Below are 15,954 nucleotides of genomic sequence, written 5' to 3' on the forward strand. Positions count from 1 at the left end.
AAAAGAATTTTTTTTAAATGCCTGTTACTCCCTCGAATTTTAGTGTTTGATAAAAAAAAAATCTTCGCAAAAGATGCGCTCTCTAGCTCAGATCTAACAGGTCACACTTTAACCGCACTTTGTTATAGAAGTTTGAAAAGTTTGAAGAATCAGCTTCAAAGATTTATGCATAAATTTGAAAAATATTGAACAGCTTAAGAGTATTTTAACGTTCAACGAAAAGTGATATTTTTCTATATCAAATGAGTATGAAATAAAAATTAAAAGAGCGTCCTGTTAAACTTGAGCTAGAGGTCTCATCTTTTGAGAGGACTTTTTTCTGTCAAACAATAACATTTGAGGGAATAGGAGTGATAGAAAAACTTTTTTTTAAATCACCCTACTATACCCAGACATGAAAAAACGTGACACCGCGGACAGTGATGATGCAAATAAAGGCGTGTATGAGAAAACCCTCAAGCTAATTGCATGGCAGCTGTAGATCTATAATAACAAGAAAAAAGAAAATGCCATGCAACGTGAAATCAGCCGTCATCTTGGATTTATGATAAAAGATATAGGATAGCGAGAGGAAAAAAAAAAAAAAGAATTCAAGGGAAGAAGAATAAATAAAAAAAAAAGAAGGCAAAGGAAAAGGGAAATAAATGACGTCAGAAGCGACTCTGACAAGATTGATCGCCGTTCGACGTACGACGTAAACGACGAGGCGTAAACGGGGCTGAATACTTGGATGGTAAAAAGTGGTCAGAAATGCCCCGGCGGGATATGAACACTGAAGCCGGAATCGTTGAGGTGCAATTTAACGCCCATAAGTCGACCTCGCGGTATCAAAAAAAAGGCGATAGGCGATGCGTTATACATATATCTATATATATATATATATGTATATACATGTTACATCATAAAAGAAAAATCGGTGGTGAGAAGGTCTGCGAGAAAAAAAATGTCTTCTCTTTATTATCGCTCTCCTTTTATTTTCCTAAACTAGGTCTATTAAAGGTACGCGTCTGTATATCTTTCATACAGCGAGCTCTCGTCTCTCTCAAACGGCACGCGATATATAAAATAACACAGGGACGTGACGTCACGTCCGATTATAGCATACCTGCACCTCGCGTGTGCTGGTGGGAGGAGGGGGGCAATTATATGTACACATATACACCCGGAAACTGAATTTATAAATAAATGAGGAATGATTGCAAAAACGCTACGCTAGTTACACGCGAGACGAGTGTTGTCCCGCCTGTATATAATACACGTCTGAATAATTAATTAATTAAATACAATACCGCAATAATTTATTCATTAATATTAAATAGGAGCAGTATACAATACAGCTCGCCTGCAGGTTCGAATGTCTCTGCCGTTATGTATATAATACATACATATATACATACATATATATATATATATATATATGCGTGTGTGTGTGTGTGTATAGTATGTATGTATGTATATATGTATATGCAGCGCCTGCCATGATTATGATATCGTATTATATACCCTCGTAACAATAGTGAGGAATTTTTTGAAATTGTTACGATATATATACGTATTCAGGGTACAAATCTCATCTCATTGTGGTGTATAATTAATTATTCTTGCAGGGGTATAATGTGTGTGGAACGAGTAATTCGGCAATATAGTTGAAGAAATGGGTATTATTATACACATCGTGATGGGCTGGGAAAAAATTGGGGTACTGCTGGTTGCAGCGGCCAACTTTCACCCTTTTATCGTTATCGTTATCGTTATCGCTTTCACCTTCCCATTAATATTAATGATTATAGAACGCCGAGTCCTGCGGCGATTTAAGAATTTAAAAAACGTAAAACAAGAAATATCGGGGCGACTAAGTCTGAATTCTACCCTCGTTTCCTTCCTTTCTCTCTCTCTCTCTCTTGCTTCTTCTCTTCGGATAAATTCCATAAGCCATGAATGAGTACGATCGGTTTGCAGAATATATTGGACCGAATAGTATTACACGTACGCAGCTGCAACGGTGCAGCAACTTCCGGAACAAAGTTTTCGACCTGCCGTGACAGACGCTCGTATGCATCATTGTAAAGTCTGACTCGACGTACGTACATTTTATACCTGCAATACATACGTACGGATACATGCACGCATGCAGTTGCGAGAATCAGGCAGCGATGGGACACGGTAACGAATGAAAAATAGAAAAAGAAAAGATAAAAAAAAAAAGAATAGAGACGAAATGAAGAGAAAAAGAAACAACGACAAAAAATAACCTGCGCGAATGTACGCGGAGCGAAAAACGTGGAACGCGGCCGGCGGAGCAGCAGCCTCACTCTCCAAGGTATAATTTATTAACTGCTAGATAAAATTTGCCTAATACAAGAAATGCGAGAAAACCAGCAGCCAGGTTGGCCGGCTGCGGCGTTGCGCCAAACCCCCGCAAAACCCTCGACTCTTCTCACACTTTGGCCGTAGGGTACAGAGAGGGAAGAGAAGATGGATAATTAAATGGATAGGAGAGGGAGAGAGAGAGAGAGGAAGAGAAGGAGAGCATTCAACCCGAGAGTTGCTGCACCCTGCACAGAAACCTTGTACTGAAATTTGCAATGCTAACCGGATTGCGTTGAGAGAGGAATTGAAGTGTTTTTTCCTTTCATTTTATCTTTCCTTAAGCTTTTTTCAATTCGTTATTTCACTTTCACATTTGTTTTTACAACGGCACACTCAAAATAATTTTTAGTTTCATCGTGGCTCGAATATATGTTACAGCCGCAGTCGATCGTCGTGACGATGTTTCAGTTCGTTTTTAGGACGTTTTTTCCCCGTTAGTCGGCAAAGGCCGACTTAAATTACTGGGTATACATTTCACTTGTTTCAATATTTGATCAATCCCAATTGCAATCTGTTCCGATCTTCGTGACAGTTGTTGACCATCATCTTGTTATGATAAGGATCTACATTCGTCACCAATTTCATTACGCGTGACTGATTGCTAAAAATATTAGCTACGTGACGTATTTGCTTGGCTAACAAAGATATGCAAAACACTGTCAGTAGAAACGAGTGCAAACTTTGGTTGCCGATGTTTTTTTTAACTCTGTATCACGTATTCATAGTTGTTGAGTTATTTTTATCCCCTACGAAATTATCAGAACCGCAGACCCGTCTGATGCACTGAATAATATTCAGATAAATTGTGAAGCATTTTTGAAAATGTGATCGAAACATGTTTTTCGATGACCCCCCACGCGTCCTTCATCGCCAATATAAAATAGAATTTTAAAAATTTTGAAACCACTTACAGAACAAAAACATATTTTTGAAAAGATCTAAAATACATCAATATATTCTACAATATTTTGAATTGAGGACGGTTTTGCGGCTTCGAGGCGTTTAAATAATAAACATTTGTGGTCAGCCACCTTAGTGTTCAAAATCCAAAGGCAATATTTGTAATCGAAAAGTCCATAACCATGAGAATAAGCAATTTTTTCAACATTCAATTTACGATTCAAGATTTTGAGCCACGTTTTGCGGTAGATTTTTTTAAATTGAGCCATTTAGTTTCAAAATTTAGTTTCAGCAAACTCAATCATGAGAAACTTCCGTACCAAAAATAATATGATGGGATTGTGATATTCGCGTTGCGTTGCACGTGGAAAAGATTAAATTTCTAAGGTCAAACGAGGTCCAAGGTAGGGAAATTTCTTGTGATACGCAATTCAACGATTAGAGAATTTTAATATTTCAAAAATGATTGACACCAATGCTGTTTAAATACTGTCGAATTGTAAAATTCATCGGCAAACGTATCGACAGGCAATATTTGACTATGTCCGTCGCTTGTCAAATATGTCTTTACGCACGTCTCGTTTCTGCACACGCCACTACGAAGGTAGGAGTATAAAAACCACGGTCATCGACATCAGTTCCGAATCAAACTCCGAAAACAGACATGGGGAAATTGATCATGTTCTTGGTATGTCTGGCTATCCTCTCCCTGGTTCTGGGACAGCTAAACACGGATAAAATGCGTGATTCATTCCTTCAACTGTAAGTAATATCCAATTTAATTTTATCTTGACACTAAGAGGACACGCACCTAGAGTAAATGATTTTCATGAAAATTGAACTGGTAAAACAAGATCAAATTTCACCAGACCCGTATTTTTTTCCTGTTTTTTTTTTTCAACCAATGAACAGTAGTTACTGAAAAATCACGTAGCGTCGATTGAAGAAATGTTTTACCATTAGTTTTTACAACTTAGTGCTTTTTACTGTGTATTTGTGGTGAACTGTATTTTTTCAATTATATTATGCATTCCAATAAGAATTAAAAAAACAAAAGAAAAACGATGAAACATGTTCGGTACAGCATTTTCGAACTTCAATTAATTTCTCCTCCGTTTGCTAACATAAAATAATTTTTAAGAAAATGGCCGCTGAGTGATATGATTTGGAATGCTTCGTCGCAAAGAGCCTTGTGAATTCTTCAAAAAGTGTGCCAAGTCCACGCATGATTTTGAATATCGGTTTTCCAACTTTTTAATAGATAGTTTTTCTCCGTTCGAACTCACGTAACTCTATTATTCCTGGTAGCTAATGCAGCAAAATATGAATAATCTAATTGATCATTTAATTCTCCGCAAATCGCAACGCTCTGTATTTCAATTGAAAAATGAAATAATGGTCCGCTGCTAAGTTTTATTGTAAACTAATTACTCGAGTGGACCCCGAGAGCTTTCAATATCAAGGAAATCGAGGCTTCTTGTACGTTGAAAATTATTAAGAGGGTAGTCTACCAGCTTAATGACTTTTTTTAATAATTTCGCTTTCATAGTAAAATTTATCGAATAATTTTTAATTTCTTACACATAAAAGAGCAAGTTCTAAGGTAATACGGAAATTTTTTTCGTTCTTTTTTTTATGGTAAATCCCGCTGGTATGGTCGCCTGAAGTTAAAGTTACCCCTATTTAAATCTGGCTGATATTATTCCCTTAACAGTTTGATTTTTGACGTCATTTCAGTGTTGAGGACGGGTGGATGGAAGGTGATGGATCGAATGAGTAGTCCAACGGTGAGTTAAGCCGACTTCAATCCCTAACTCTTTTTGCTCATGTTGTAATTTTGTCTTCTTACATCTGTTACGCGGGTGAAAGTCAACCGTTCTTAGTTTAACAATTTTTCTTCGCGATCTTTCGGGCACTTTGACTATTGTGAAAAGTGCTTTGTCATCACATCCTCGATGCCTAACGCTCCCGAATATTAGCCTCGTTTTGCATCACCCATTCAATTCCATGGATCGATATTATCTTTTTACATACTGACAACTTTTATAATTTCGTTTCAAGTTATTCTTATATTTTACTTTAGATTTCCGTATGCATTGCATGCGGAATATTGCAAGCTTATGTTCAAAGCATTTTTTCTTTTACAATGCCTTTTATCGCTTTGGTTATTCATCTCATCAGCACTTGATCAAAAACTGTTTAGCATCTAACAACAGTTTGTAAGGACAAACCAGATGCCCGAAAATCACCATATTATATTTTCGAACGTGAAGGAATTGGTGTGCCCGTACAGCGTAATAAAAACTTTTTCAAGTAGTGTCTGTTTGTGCTCTTAGCTATGCACGTGTAGGAGAATTTCGAAATTAAACGTATGTAACGTATGCATGACAAAAATTATGGAAACTCGACAGGCGAGTTTCATGTTTGTTTGTCTAGGATGTTATCAGCACTGATAAACAGAGACGCAGGTGTGTGGATAGGCACCAGTTATTCAAACTAAAGATGGTGTGATGTTTCAGCTGGGACTTCTGGTCTCACATCAAACCCAAAGACAACCGGAAACGTCGAGGAAATGAAAACTTTCCAACGATGACATATCACCCAGGCCAGGATACCTTAGAATATAATGTGTGTTTTTGTTGAAATTTTTTGCTTACTCGCGTCATTTATTATTGATAACGAATAAATATTCACTGTCTATACACCTCAACGTCATTTCCAACCTCACCATACACGGCATCGATAACCGGTTATTACCGTCTCGCTAAAATTTTTTTATGCTACAAATGGTACGCAATTTTCGATTATCTTAAGCTCCGTCAGCCTATCGCCGTTTTTGTGGCCACAGAAATCCATACGGCATCTCAAAAATCATCTCCATTTCCGACGATGATCTTCGTTTAAACTTGGTTCTCGATTTCTTACCTGATCTCATTCTTCCTCTAGGTTTAACTGCTAAATCTCGATTCGATATCCACATAATTATTTTGTAATCGAATAAGGTACATATCACAAGTGGGAAAATCTATCAAAGGCTCTTACGATTCAAGGAAGAGCTTAGTTTTTTATTCACGGTAAATTAATTTCTTCGGTCAACCACACTTTCACTCCAGAAAATGTCTCGCACACGTACGACATGTTTTAGGATTTTTCGTGCTCAATTTCTTCGCCTGCCATTACGAGAACTCAAAAGTACCTACAAGCCTAATATCAGAAAGTGCCAATTTCTTTTTCTTACGGCATCGCGACGTGGGCAGGGGGTTAAAAATTGGGTGAAAAGCCCAAAAAAAAAAAACACACCAAAGTCTTGTTTCGCTTCCGAAAGTTTCTCCCGTACTCGAAGGTAACCGGCGGTAAACCATTGCTCGCATATGTACTCGAGACGCTCGAAAGAAAGGGAAAAAGCCATTCCCGTACCATACGTATGCATGTATAGGTAACCTCGGTTTTCCTCAGCTCCACAGCGCCCCCGTCACATAGAAATGTTTCTTTTCCTATCCCAGCGGTCTGGTAACCCTCTGAAAAAGTGAAATGTTCAACTTGACTACAGGGTTGCGTCTCGCGAGGGTCTCGCGGGGCCTTTTTGGGACTGGCGGCAGCTGCAGGATCGGTATGCGAGCTTTGAAAAACGTAAAGCTGATTCCACAACCCGAATGGAGAAGAACCTCGCAGTTATCAGACACCGATCGAATTCTGTGCTAATAAAAATTGAAAAACATTCACGATTTCTGGGTTGAGAAGACCGCGTGCGTATCGTGTACCTACGGTCGAAAGTATAACGAAGCACTACAGTTTTACAGAGGTGGTTGTGTAATTAGGGCTTCGTGTCACGGTTCCGAGCCGTTTCAAACGGGGAAAAAACCCTTTATAAACATTAAGTAACACGCTAAGGGTAAACATTCGTTTATTGTGTTTTCGTCCTGAACGACGAGACTCGAGTTACTAACGCGAGCTGCAAACGCACGCGAGGCGGTCGGTTTCTCTCTATGAGGAACGACGCATTTTTTCTTAGCATACCTTGTATTCTCACCCCCGTGCACCTCGATTATCGCAAGGCAGCTAGTCGTCGTCAATACAGTCACAGCACATGTAAACGCGTCATCTTTCACAATATAATCCAAAGCAATGATGCAAAAGAGTTAAAAATATAACGAGAATTTTCGCCCACGAGGGAAACGTGATTATATTATTCTTCAAATACCATTCACCTCCAGCTGTTGTATTTTTGTTGCGTATAAAATACACCCGCATGCCCTAGCCTCGGGGATGTTTGTAACGCGCTCGGATGAAACAAGTATAATTTTCAAGAGAGGCAGATCATCGCCGAGGGGGGAATTATATTCTTTTAGTTACCGTGCATATCCTTGCTTCCTTCCCTTTTTTTTTTATTTTTCTTTTTGTTTTCATCATTTATTTATTTAAGCACAAATACATACATATATATATATATATATATATATATATATATATATATATATATATATAGATGTGCGGTAGGAGAAGGATTTATTTTTTCGTAATATTTGAAAGTTTGATTTGGAAGGAAGCCAGGGCGTAACCCAAGTCACGTGAAGCATACACGTCGGGAATACGTCTCCATTCGTTGTCAGAGCTCTATTACCAACGATACGCCGAGTCGGTTATACCGCGTATTTGATATCGCTTTGAAATCCCGCCACGTCTTGTTTTTCCCGCACCCCCATACCCTGCATTCCTTGGCCGGCCTTCTTTCCGTCGACTCGTCGAGGCTCTGCACAGATCGCGCGCGGGATTCCAGCCCCGATAAAAGAGAATTTTATACTACACCTATTGTATAAATACATACAGGATAGGAAGCGGCATATTTTCTTTTTCCCTTTCTCAAGCTGCGTCCGAGCTACGATCAAATGAAAATATTATACAGGTAAATCTCGCGATCCTATTCGGCGAGTTGGTACAACGATAATTGACTTTACCCTCAGATTTCACGTATAAAATAACTCGCTTATCAATTTTTTTTTTTTTTGTGTCTTTTTTCAAAACAATTCAGCACGAGAGTGATTCTTTCAGTCTCTCTTGCTCCGCACGTTCAATATTCTTCCTCAATCGGTCAATCAATGCCCACGGGATGTGTTTCGATAGGCATGTGATGAATTGTTTTATTCCTCCCCACCGAATCCTTTGACCCGCAGTTGCGAGGCGTTAACAACAACGTTTTATCGAGAGAGGTACAAGAAGAAAATGAAAAGGTAAATGAGTAAATAAGTAAAACGAAACGAAGAGTCGTAAATATACCGTGACGTGAAGAAAATATGTAGGCATGTAAGTTGCAGATGTTTGCGTATAGCCACAGAGACGCAAGGGGGTATAAACATGGAATCGTTCAGTGGTCTTTTGCAGTTGGTCAAATATCCTGTAGGCCGTGTATACATACGTCAGTTTCCCGCGTGGGAGTGTCGAGGGTGGAAATAGCAGTCGAGGCAGTCGAGGACTCGAGTCACTGGCGTTGGTCGATACCACACGGGTCAGCGGCATGCTTCACTGACAACGCCAATGGGGCGGTTTGCGAAATACTCGTCCGTATAACAATCCGGCTCTACAAGGTGCTCCGAAAAAGGAAAAGGGAAAAGGGAAAAGGGAAAGGGTATAGGATCGAGGAACAAGAAAAGAAGAAAGACGAAGTCGAGAATGAAAACGAAGAAGGAGAAGAGGAGAGCGAAGGATGCGGACCAGACGCGAGGACGGCTGGCCACCCAGGGATGTTTTCCACTTTGCTTTTTTCACATCGAGCAGCGATACCGCAAACCACTATAATATATACCTATATAATATATACACGCCAGATGAGAAAGGGAAATTGATATTGAACCTTTTGTACCTCCACCTACCTCCCTTCCTTTCGTTCCGCGTTTGTCGGCCAACGACAACTTAAGCTGACTCAAATTTTCCTTATACCTCCCAAAAAAAAAACAAGGAAAAAATAAAAATTCAGGCACCAACGTCGAAATAACGCTCACCCTGTACCCACTGCTATAAGCTTCATGTATATGTATATTAGGTTGTTTCAGAAAAAAATAATTTGCGATTTTCCGCCGTGGCACCCCCTGAAAATTTTATTTAGGTCAAACGAAAGCTTCTGTAAAAGGATGATTCTCGAATATCTTTATAATTCACGTTTGTTTTCCCCACCGTGTGGAACCAGAATTAAGATCAATGCCTGTATCCTTGCGGGGCAACAATCGTTACTCCACGTTATTCCTACCTTACGTGCTTCGTATGTTCGTTCGAGTGTGTATCAAGTCGACGCGACTGTTTAGTCCGATTATCATAGCTAATTGGTATGGCAGGGACCGCGCGAGCAAGTTAAAAATTAAAGTTGTAACGAAACGATACGTCGGTAGGTACCTACAATAACGCGTAAGGGTTCGTAACTCCGTACATGGGCATCAGTTCGAAATCTAAGCACTGTGTTGGATAATACGTAACGCGCGTAAGGGTGGACGAGTAGGTAGAACGAGAATAATAACTCTGCACCTAGTCTGCGGTATAATGGTACTCGAGTAGGTGATATAACCCGTCGAGAAAATACAGAAGCGGGATGCAGGGTGGAAGGGTTCGCACACTGCACATACCGTATAGCGTATAACGTGTATAGACACAAGAACGAGTGCGCGCGCGGTGTTAAAACGAGCGCCAGAGTAAATTACCATTCATTTGTAGCGAGGAAATATTACTCAGGCGATGAAACACCCGCCGAGTTGGACGATGGGAGAGGCGGCGAGGGAAACTCGTGGAAACTCGAGGTCGCCTCGGTGACGAGGGATGTAACCTTTACACCTGCGTTCGTTGCGTTCGTTGCGTTCATTGCGTTCAACCAGAGTAATAACAGACGCTCGGTCAATTCGAAAAATATTACCTAGACGAGTGGGGTGCGGGGAGGGCAAAGGTCCCGTGAAACGGGTACTGCTATATACAGGGGGTGCGGAAATGAAATTGGTTTAAATTTCAGTTTCATTTTAGTACATGGTATATAATATACATGTATACTGGCGAGAAGGCTCTAGATCTTTTCCTGTAAGGAGCTGAGCTGAGTACGGGCAGGGTGAATCCCCCCCCCCTCCTACCACCACCTCCACCTTTTCGTCCCTTTTGCAGCGCAGTCACTTCAATCTCTAGGTTTACCAAGGCACGACCCAGGGTGAGATTACCCAACGAGAAACTTTAAATCGTCGTGGAAACTCTCGAGGCTGCGGCTTTAGGACCAAGGAAAATATTATTCTCCGATGTATATGTATATATATATGTATATGTATGTACGTCGGTGTACGAATACATGCGACATGTACATGTACATGGACGTGTGTATTTTGCGTGTGTAGCGAGAAATCGAATTAACGCCGAGATCACGACGCAGCCGCGTGGTTACGTATACATATAGGTACAAATATACCTACACGTATGCGTACAACGAAGATTGCAAAGCCAATTTATACAGTGGATGTGGATTTCATTCGGGAAAATCAGGTTAGGCGTATACCTTAATCGTTTTATAACGATATCACGATGTATACGTAGACGTTAGACGCGTGTTTAACCGTCGGAAAATACAACTGACATGTATAATTCGAAGTAACGTATTCTCAGTTTTCTATTAATATTATATAATAAGAGCGGAGAAAAGAAGTGACCGACTTTGGTCGTCGGAAAAATAAATAAATAAATAAAAAAACGAAACAAAAAAACTAATGACGTTCGACCCGAGGTGGTTTTCTTTTTCCTCGTACTTTTGGTCAACTTTTATTTTCTTTCTTCTTCTTCTTCTTCTCGTCCAACTCTTGAAACAGTACGCCTACAATCTTTAAAATGTATCTACATAATACATCTTAGCGGTAATCTCTCTGGAAGTTTTGAAGCCAGATATAACTTAAGAATTACTTCGCCTGTACTCGGGAGCTTAACTTTCCAGTCAATGTGTAAAGGACAGGCCAAAAACTTTTTCAAACTCATAAATTGTCGATGACAAATATAATGTACAGATACATGTATGCGTTATATAACGCACACATACACGTAACACAGATACTCCCCCGTTATTGTATTCTCACGTCTGTTGTCATCGTGATTCATCGTTTCACCGTTCACTCGACACCGATATTCGTTAAATAAACGATTCGAATATTAATCGACCGATAATTCACGGTACTCATAGTTTTAAAAACACTGGTCAACAAATCCGTAAATAAAACACGATTAGGAAAATCTAACGATTATTCATCGATAGGTTAAATCTCTATACAGGGAATAAAAGCAAGAGATACGTATACCAAGAATGAAGAAGGGAAAGATCTGTTTCTCTTTTATACGATTTTTTCATTCGTCCCTCTCGGAATTCCTTCTACTAACTATGTGCAATCCGGTATAGAAGGATTAAGCCTTTAAACGAACAACCGAGCGAATCGGATTTTCCCTTCTCGCGTTTCCCTCTTTTTACGCGGCTCGTCAACCGAAGCGAAACGGGGATTCTCCCCGTATTTGCGAACTGTCAAAAGCTCCCGCGATGCCAGTTCATTGTCTATAGACGTTAGGATTGAACAACTTCTGCCTCGCAATTGGCACGATGATGAGCAATGGGCCGATCTGGACTTTCCTTCTCTTCTCGCCTCAACCAATATTGAACTTTTGAAACATTGATGCCTCGGAGCGTACAGAGAAATAGAAAGTGAATCAAGATCAAGTGGCGGAAGAAGAGGAAAAAAAGAACAACAGCAGCCACAACAACAACAACAACGATGCAAACTGAGATAGAGAAAGGAAAGAAAAACGGGAAAATTAATGAAAAATGTAGAAGCTACGCGCTCTCTGTAACAAAGTTAGATCATAGGCGGGTCTTCCTTCGCGATCGATAACCAGCTGCAGTGACATATTTCAAGCCCAGAAGGGAGGATCGTTACCTACGAACGTAAACACCGGTGTTGAAATGCACACGCGTCGAAAAGTTAGGGAGAGGAACATGTAACGCGGCGTGTGTATAGCTGGTGTAACTCGTGAAACGCGTAACGTGATAAAGGGTCCCCCAGATTATATTCTATGCATAGAAACTAGAGGGCTCTCCAAAATTTCATGGCACGAGCTGTAATATTTACAAGAGCCACTAATCTTCAGCATTAGAGTTTCACAGTGGCACACACACGAAAAGCGAGGAGGGTAATCCCCCCGCCACGCATGACTTCCGGTTTAATTCTGGTTATCCGGCGTTCGTGGAAGGAGAGGGACGAAGGGCCAGACTTTATTTTCTAATTTATTCATTTATACGCACACGCGTGATACTAAATCACTCGAACATCGGGACTGGCGGAAATAATTCACGCTGGTGCAAAAATTAACCAGTTCCATACTCGAAAACAGTTTCACCGGTAGGTGAAAAGGTCAGAGGCACGCGGAATGATCAGATTTAAAAACTCACCCTCCGATTCGCTGAACAGCTGGTTTTACCGCTGATGAAAAGAGTCGCGTGCCCGCGAAATAATCGAGCTCGCAAATCTCAAGCTGGTAAGTAGGTGTGATGTTTGCACAGTCCTGGATTCCCGGAGTTGTCTAATGAAAATCCGACATACGCGTACGCGGAATGTGAAACAGGCCGACGAGAACTGCAGCAACTGAATACTGGGTTAGAGCGACGAGCGGAGCGCTGGGACATCCAGAAACTGAAAATGAGAAAATGCGAGTGGTAAAAATATTGTTAAATTTCTTCGTCGAGATGATTTTTAGGGGTGAGAGAAGGAGAGGGGAGGACATTTTTTGGCAGCGTTCCAAGCAAAGGGCCGATTAAGTGTACGGTAAAAGGGGTCAGAGGCTGAAGTGGAGGGCGCGTGCGGAGTTCGTTCTGCTCGTGCCTTGCAGAGAACAAGAGGAAGAAGAAGAAGACGAACAAGAATTGGGAACAGGATCTGTGGCGGGGTGGAAAAGAAAAAAAAAATAGAATCTACAGAAAATAAAAAGTTGCCATGGCAACGAGTAAACTTATAAATCTCTGGGAAACAAATACCGGGTCAACCGGACAAAGTGCATCCCCCATACGGAGAAAGCGTAGTCGTCGTCTCTTAACTTCGGTACGTACCCTACAGGCAGTCTCGTATAATTTGGGAGAAATCTTTTCCCTGTATAATATATCTTACATCTGTATATTGCCAGAGCACCGGGGAAAAATACAGACGGTATTTGGGGTAGGTCGAATAAAAACGAAGGGCGAGGGTGAAGGTAAAGGTCTCTCCGCTCCTCTGATTCCTACCCCTAAATTCTGCACGGATAAAGAGCGTATTTAAACGACGACGAGAATCCGCGGTTGGAAAATCGTGAGATTAACAAACTGGCTCGAGGCGTACGCATCTACAATACGTACATACATGTAAGTATAAAGCCGATGGCTTAGATTCACTCGGGTTTAAAATACCTGCTGGTGAGGATAATTAAGACGTGGGAGAGAAATTCGAGAGATTGATAAAAAATTTAGAAACAACACAAAAAGAAAAAAACACTTTCAATTACCGGAGATTAATAATCAACCGAGAATTTTCCCCCCTTTCTCTCTCTCTCTCTCTCTCTCTCTCTCTCTCTCTACGTGCCTGCAGCGATCACCGTGGACGATAACGATTTAATTATGCATATATATCTACAGCTGTTCCACGCGCGGCGATGAAAGCGACTGAAAAATTATTGCGATAGGAAGGGACGAGTAGAGACACAGTTGTGAATTTAAACTCGACCTAAGGGTGGAAACGGTCGAGGAAAAGCTGATTCGGACATCCGCATAAATTATATATAGTAGCTAGGTGAAATAATAGAGCGTGCGAAATGATGGCCTATCGGCATACCGCCTGCACTCTCGGTTCTGTTAATTTTTTTACTTTCTTAGCGAACGAAAATGTGGCGAAAAAAATCGCTTCCCTTCACCTTTATTCCCAAGAACCCTTGGTAATCGTCGCCAATGTAATCGTCGAAGGAACAATTACGAGAAGCCGAGTGCATCCCGCGTTTGTTTCGCACGTCGTGAGTACGGTTACAGCTCGGTAAGCGAGGAGCACCGATTCGAAGAATAAAGTGTCAAGCGGTCTGGAAGAGGCTTCATGGAGAGTGGTGAAGTGGGAAAGTGAAAAGAGGAAGGGGGAAAGGGAAAAATGGAGAAAGGGTCGTGGCGTCGGGACGAGCCGTTGTAATATCGTGCAAAAAAAAGGCGGTAAAATTCCAAAGCACCCTTTTTAGTTTTACGGTCTCGGGGCGAAGGGGGTGTGGGGCAAGGGGGTCGAACAATAGGGCGACCCCGCATATGAAATACACGCAGTTTACACAGGGGAAAAACCAACCCCCGGCACACAGCCAGCTCGCGCCTTTTCTCCGATATGCACATACGAGATTGGCCCGAGGAGAGACGGAGAGAGAGAGAGAGAGAGAAAAAGAGAGAGAGAGAGAAAGAGAGTATCCCCTGCACCTACACCTTATACACCTGCGTGTACCGTCAAGTTTACGAACACAAGCGTAGACCGAGGCCTGGTTTTGAAGGGACGTGAAGAGAGTTCGCAAATCTTGTTTAAAGAGCAGTGAATTGTCACCTGGCGTTGTCGAAATAAAGGAGAAAAAAAAGGGGACTAAGAGAAAAAGAGTGTTAGAGACGAGAAAAAAAGGGTCAGAATATTTTCGCACGTTTACGGGATAATCACTTCTGTAATATTGAATCCTTTAGTTGCTTTTATACTTGATATTTCGAACACATTAAGTAGCCGAAGATGAGGAAAACCACGGAAATGGAAGTTTTATTCACACACGGATGTGTTTATAATATGTAATATGTAGGTATGCTAGGGTGTCCGTGATTTTAGTCATTTTGGAATTTTTCCAATTACACGTAAAAATATGTTCATATTATAGAAAAAAAAAAACTCCCTGTAAATTACAAAATTTTCGGATGAAATTAAAAAATAAATTATAAAACGTGCCGTTGGGCGATTAAGATTTTAATGTAAAAATATATCGAGATTTTCCATGATTTTTTACTATTTTCTTTTTCACTTCCTGAACGGAAATGGACGGTAAAATCAATTTCATGCTTGGGAACAATGTTTGTACTTCCAACTAAACGTAAGAACAAAAAAACTTTGGGATGAGCGAACGTATTCCGTGTGTTATAGTTTTATAAAAATTTAAGAAAATTATAATATTATAAAATATAAGAGAGTTTTGAGATTGGATGTATTTATCCGAAAATTTTTATACTTACAGGAGATTTTTTTTATCCTTGATATGAACATATTTGGGGGGGGGGGGGGGGGTATTCGAAAAAGTTTCAAAATGCCCTAAATAACGGACACCTCAATATATGTACACATGTATCCGGAAAGAGCGACGTTGTTCCGAGCGCTGTTTGTAGGAAGCATACGTGCGCGTACAGATTTTAGCTCGTTCTAATTTTGCGCGTACGGAGATAGGGAAACAGGTGGGGGTAGGGGATGTAAAGGGGTGTTCATTGCGAACTTTGTCACGCCCAGGACGCCGCGTTTAATTCTCTTCCGCTGAAAATAATACTGGCGCATACCCTCGACACGCGAGGAAATCACAAAGACGATTACCGAGCCCCTGCAGGGGTTATTTCACGTGTAGGAATGCCCGCGAAACGAACCGAAGAGAAGAGAAGAGCGGAGAAGAGAAGAGACG

The 15,954-nt window shown here is 40.7% G+C and overlaps 1 protein-coding gene and 1 long non-coding RNA gene across 4 annotated transcripts in view; one reads left to right on the plus strand and one right to left on the minus strand.

Moving 5' to 3' along the window:
* LOC107218940 (kin of IRRE-like protein 1) overlaps positions 1-15,954 on the minus strand; it is a 139,614-nt gene that overhangs the window by 98,798 nt on the left and 24,862 nt on the right. For all 3 annotated transcript variants that reach the window (XM_046742530.1, XM_046742531.1, XM_046742529.1), the window contains exon 2: positions 12,713-12,953. The gene's annotated coding sequence lies outside the window, so the exon portion shown is untranslated. The remainder of the gene's footprint in view (positions 1-12,712; positions 12,954-15,954) is intronic.
* Positions 3,909-5,972, plus strand: LOC107219028. Its single transcript, XR_001525580.2, has 3 exons — positions 3,909-4,032; positions 5,008-5,057; positions 5,790-5,972. It is a non-coding gene; the product is annotated as an uncharacterized LOC107219028 (long non-coding RNA).

The sequence above is a fragment of the Neodiprion lecontei genome, chromosome 6 (genome assembly GCF_021901455.1).
Source record: "Neodiprion lecontei isolate iyNeoLeco1 chromosome 6, iyNeoLeco1.1, whole genome shotgun sequence".
NCBI lineage: Eukaryota > Metazoa > Arthropoda > Insecta > Hymenoptera > Diprionidae > Neodiprion > Neodiprion lecontei.